Here is a 4974-nt window from a genome sequence, read left to right on the forward strand (position 1 = left end):
GAGTTCTGCATTAGGAAAGGCTGACTACTCCAGCGAAACACTGAGTTCTCCAGCAACAAGCTGAGTTCTTCAGAAAAACACCAAGTTCTCTAGCAAAACACACATTTCTGCATTACAAAGCTAAGTTCTCCAGGAAAACGCTAAGTTCTCCAGCGGAGCACTAAGTTCTTCAGCGAAGCACTAAGTTCTGCATTACAAAAGTAATTTCTCAATTGAAATGCTATGTTCTCCAGGGAAACGTTAAGTTCTCCAGCAAAACGCTAAGTTCTGCATTACAAAACAAATTTCTCAACTGAAACACTAAGTTCTCCTGGAAAACACTAAGTTCTGCATTATGGAACTTGTTTCTCAATTGAAGTGCTAAGTACTCCAGCAAAACACTCAGTTCTGCATGACGAAAGTAATTTCTCAATTGAAACGCAAAGTTCTTCAGGAAAACGCTAAGTTTTCCAGCAAAACGCTAGAGTTCTCCAGTGAAATGTTAAGATCTGCATTACGAAACTAATTTCTCAATTGAAATGCTAAGTTCTCCAGGAAAACACTAAGTTCTGCATTATGAAACTAACTTCTCACTTGAAACACTAATTTTCCAGGAAAACGTTACTTTCTCCAGTGAAACGCTAAAGTTCTCCAGCAAAACGCTAAGTTCTGCATTACGAAACTATGTTCTCAATTGAAGTGTTAAGTTCTGCATTACGCAACGCTCAGGTCTGCATTACGCAACGCTCAGGTCTGCATTACAAAAGGCTGAGTTCTCCAGCGAAACAATGAGTTCTCCAGCAGAACGCTGAGTTCTACATCACGAAACAGTAAGTTCTGCATTACGAAAGGCTGAGTTCTGCATTATGCATCTTATTTCTCAATTGAAACGCTGAGTTTTGCATTGTGAAAGGCTGAGTTGTACATTCCGAAACTAAGTTCCCCAGGGAGACGCCACGTTCTGCACTACGAAACACCACCGTCTGCATTATGAAACACCACGGTCTGTGGCGAAACACCACCGTCTTCGGCGAAATGCTACGTCCTGCATTACCAAACTAAGTTACCTATCGAAACGCTATGCTCTTCATCGAAACGCTATGCTCTCCTAACAGCAGCATTCTAAGCCTAACACCTGCATTCTAAGCCTAACACCAATAACTTTTACCTTACATAAACTTAGGAAATTAGTAACATCACACATTTCTTTTAAATACATTTACATACATAAATGACATTGTTCACATTTTAAAATTCAATCCTTAGAAATTCAACAACACTTTAGTACTTACACAAGACGCTCAACACGTAGCATGCTTTGTCACATAACGATCATCAGACGTCCCTTTACAAACGGCAATGCAGCCTTCCATTTGTCATGGAAAACTTTCATACCTTTAACTGAAATCTTCTATATGCTGCGAATCTCCATCCAAGAACAAACAGAGCTGCTTTTAAATCTATAGGTTCTCAACGTGCTTACCTGCAGACAAAAATACATTTCTATCAATATTATTACAATATGTCCTCTAAAAATTCTCCCCTCACTTTACTTTTCTCTATTTCTGCAAAGATAACTATTTGCATGCAACAGACAATACTCACTGCACCTAAACATGCTTAACAACCACCTACACCCACATAGGAGACAGCAACTTAAGGGCTGCCACACCAACTCTCACATGTTCTTTCCCAATACAAAACAACACCCCCACAGAGTGGCTTCATGAATTCTCAGCAACTGAATTTGCTGAAGCCTCAAAATTACCCTGCCTGAATAACCCATAACTGCACCAACCACAACTCAAACATAGGCAGAGATGCACATCAAATCATGGACTGGCTGGAAACAATAAAAAAAAACTCACCTGAGGGAGGGAAAAAAAAGTCCTCTGTCAGTGACTGTTGTTTCTAAACATCCAAAGACCTGAAAAAAAAAATTCAATCTAAAACCCACGTCCCACGCATAGAGACAACCCCTAAGCCTAGAACCGCCCACACATGATTCCACACATCTATACATGCTCTCAGGCATTCCAAATAGATCACCCTGCTGCATGCCACGCAGGTACAAACTCCGCCTCCACTTGTCGCTGCCATGCCTACCCCTGCCTCGTCATAATCAATCTGTGGGAACCGGGTTCTCGGGAACATCCTAAACACCCTTTTGCCAAAACTATATCCCTGCACCTACCGCTGCTCAAACATAGGCTATGACAAATGTTAACTGTCACAGAGATCATTACGGATAAACAGCTACAGTGTGATTATAAAAACCCACCACCTATGTTCCAGAGCTCAAGAACTTCAGGTCAGAGAAAACTAGAGACAAGCATGTAACTGCCAATAGGCTTATTAATATCGGAAAATACAGACATAGTAAGAATACAGTAAAGGGTATGGTTTCATGGTTGCTTAGCTCACCAACCCCAAAGACCCTGTGAAGACCATCAGCAAACCAGGTCCAAGAACTGTCACAGTGGTGCGAGGTGGCAGGCTCAGCGTTAGCGGGTGTCCCCATGTAGGCAACGGTCACCTGGGCAGGATGACCTTCTCCCTCCCTCACATAGCATGAGGCTTGGGCTTTCATACTCACAAAAAAGAATACTCATTGCGACGCAAGGGGCCATCCTACATCAGATGAAGTGGCCAACAATATCTAGGAAGGTCTGCAAGGGTTACACTTCATGCAGTTCTAAAGCAGAACTCTACAGGGAGGAAACAAAGCTGGACTTGTCATGAAACAGCCAAAGCAGCTATCTCTGCTAAGAGCCAAAGACAACAAACAGTACTTTCCCACCCTTGTGTGTTTCACCACAGACCATTGCCTGTTGTCCCTGACACAACAGCACAGACTTAAGCAGCACAAATAGCACCTTTATATCCTTGCTTTTGATTCCAAAGTACTAGCTTCACTACAGCTGTCCATTCCTCTCAAAGGCCCCTCCAAGTGTGTTCTGAGACTTCCAGACATTCTGACTCAGATAGTACATCGGAACACTATATTTCAAAGCCCTTCCTGCCATTCTGACATTGTCCCCCACCCCTGCCCCAAAAAAACAGTACCTTCACTTAGCATGCATTGTACCATGGGTCTTCAGGCAGCCTCCCTGCTCAGAACTCCTGCAGCAGACTTCACCAATGCCACACCCGTTACCAAGTTCCTCTTCATCATCTGCCAGAAGCAAACAAAGAAAGGGGAACACACTATCCTGGCCGTCATCACCACCACACCAGCCGACCAGAGCGACCTGACCTATCATAACCTTCTGCCTCCTCCAAATATTCTCAACATTGTGCTCGCCTTGCCTGTCCCAAACGGACTAGGACTAGGACTCTCATGGATTCCGCAACCTAGGAGTGCAATAGAGAAAAATGACCAGAGTGTTTGCAAAAACGGACTAACCCCACTATCCTCCTGCTTACCTCCCTGACTCACCTCAAGCACTCATCTGACTCCCAAGCTATAGGACAGGCCCTGCAATACCAAATGCAAATACTCAATCCCTTTGCCATGTTCTCCTCATTGCCCAGACATCACACACACACACAAAAACCCCTTAACTCTTTACAACTATCCACGCTTTGTGCCTTCACATCTCCCAAGCTGGCAGCAGCACGTGAAAAAGAAACAAAAGCAGGCATGCTGAGAGAGGACTCAAAGATGCACCTTTAACTTACCAAGTGCCATCTCCTTCTATTGTCATTTTACTGCTCGCACAGTGGACTTTGCAGATCTTTGGTTCCCTGTATGAGACAATGTATTGCTTACAAAGTACAACACAAGAGAAGCTTCAAATTCCTCGTTGTTCTCAACTCTAAGCTCACACACACACACACAAACACACAAACCCCTTAACTCCTCACAGCCCTCCTCAGCTGCCACCTTCACCTCCCCCAGGTTACCTGCAGCACCTGAAACACAAAGGGAAACAGACAAATGCTGAGAGAGGGTTTAAAGATGCACCCTTACCTCAGCAAGTCCCTTCTCGCTCTGCTGTCACTCTGCTGCTCATCTGCTGGCCTTTGCACGTCTTACCTGCTCTTCATTGAGCCCGGGCTCTCCCTGCAGAACACAGCCTTAAGAGATGCTTTTAATTTCACAAAAACTGAAAGACACTATCAGTTGCTGCTTCACCCAGCTAAGCATAGCTCACCCAGTCCAAGTAAGCTGCGGGACACAGAGCCCTACTGCGCTCCTCCATCTGCACCTCCTAATTTAAAACACGCAGCAAATCAAAAGCCCGCCAGGATAATCAACTGGAACTTGCTTCCAAGGAATCTTGGAATTCTTAGGATCTTGCCACAGTTGCCAAGTTCCTTTCCATCATCTGCAACAACAAACAAACGGGAGCACACTGTGCTGGCTGTCACTACCCCCACCCAACCAGCAATGCCAGCCTGTTCCGTAACAAACCCCTGCCTCCTCCAATGCTCCTCAACACGGTGCTCGCAGGCTCCACATTGATTCCGGAGCATGATGACGGGCTGTCTCCTGCAATCCAGAACCTAGGAGTACAAGGGAGACAAATTACCACCGTGCTTGCAAGAAGGGACCAAGCCACAACCCCTATTGTTACCTCCCTGCCTCACCACACACACTCACCTGACTCCAGATGTAAAACACAGGACCTGCAACACCAAACACAAATACTGCACCCCCTTGCCGTGATATTTTCAAATCTGAGCCCATACACACAACCCACTTATCTTCTCACGGCCCTCCTCCATTTGCCTCTTCACCTCTCCTGAGTTGGCCGCAGCACCTGAAAAACAACTAATTGGAAACACACAGAGAAGGTTCAAAGCAGCAACCATGCCTCCGGAAGTCCCGCCTCCCTCTCCCGTCACTTTACTGCTCATCCACTGGCCTTCGCAGGCCTGCGGTTCTATTCTACAAGCCCGTGCACTGTCTACAGAACACAAATACAAGGAATGTTTCCAAGTTCATGACAATTGCAAGACATTCCATCAGTTGAGCTATGTTTAGCGGGC

General features: G+C 45.2%; 1 long non-coding RNA gene across 1 annotated transcript; it reads right to left on the bottom strand.

The window, feature by feature from the left end:
- Positions 1-3681: 3681 nt before the first annotated feature.
- LOC136007068 (uncharacterized) lies at positions 3682-4275 on the bottom strand. The gene is made up of 3 exons (XR_010609455.1): positions 4137-4275; positions 3953-4045; positions 3682-3726 (listed from the first exon to the last, which is right to left on the bottom strand). It is a non-coding gene; the product is annotated as an uncharacterized LOC136007068 (long non-coding RNA).
- Positions 4276-4974: the final 699 nt, after the last annotated feature.

Source organism: Lathamus discolor, unplaced genomic scaffold (genome assembly GCF_037157495.1).
Source record: "Lathamus discolor isolate bLatDis1 unplaced genomic scaffold, bLatDis1.hap1 Scaffold_99, whole genome shotgun sequence".
Taxonomy (NCBI): Eukaryota; Metazoa; Chordata; class Aves; order Psittaciformes; family Psittacidae; genus Lathamus; species Lathamus discolor.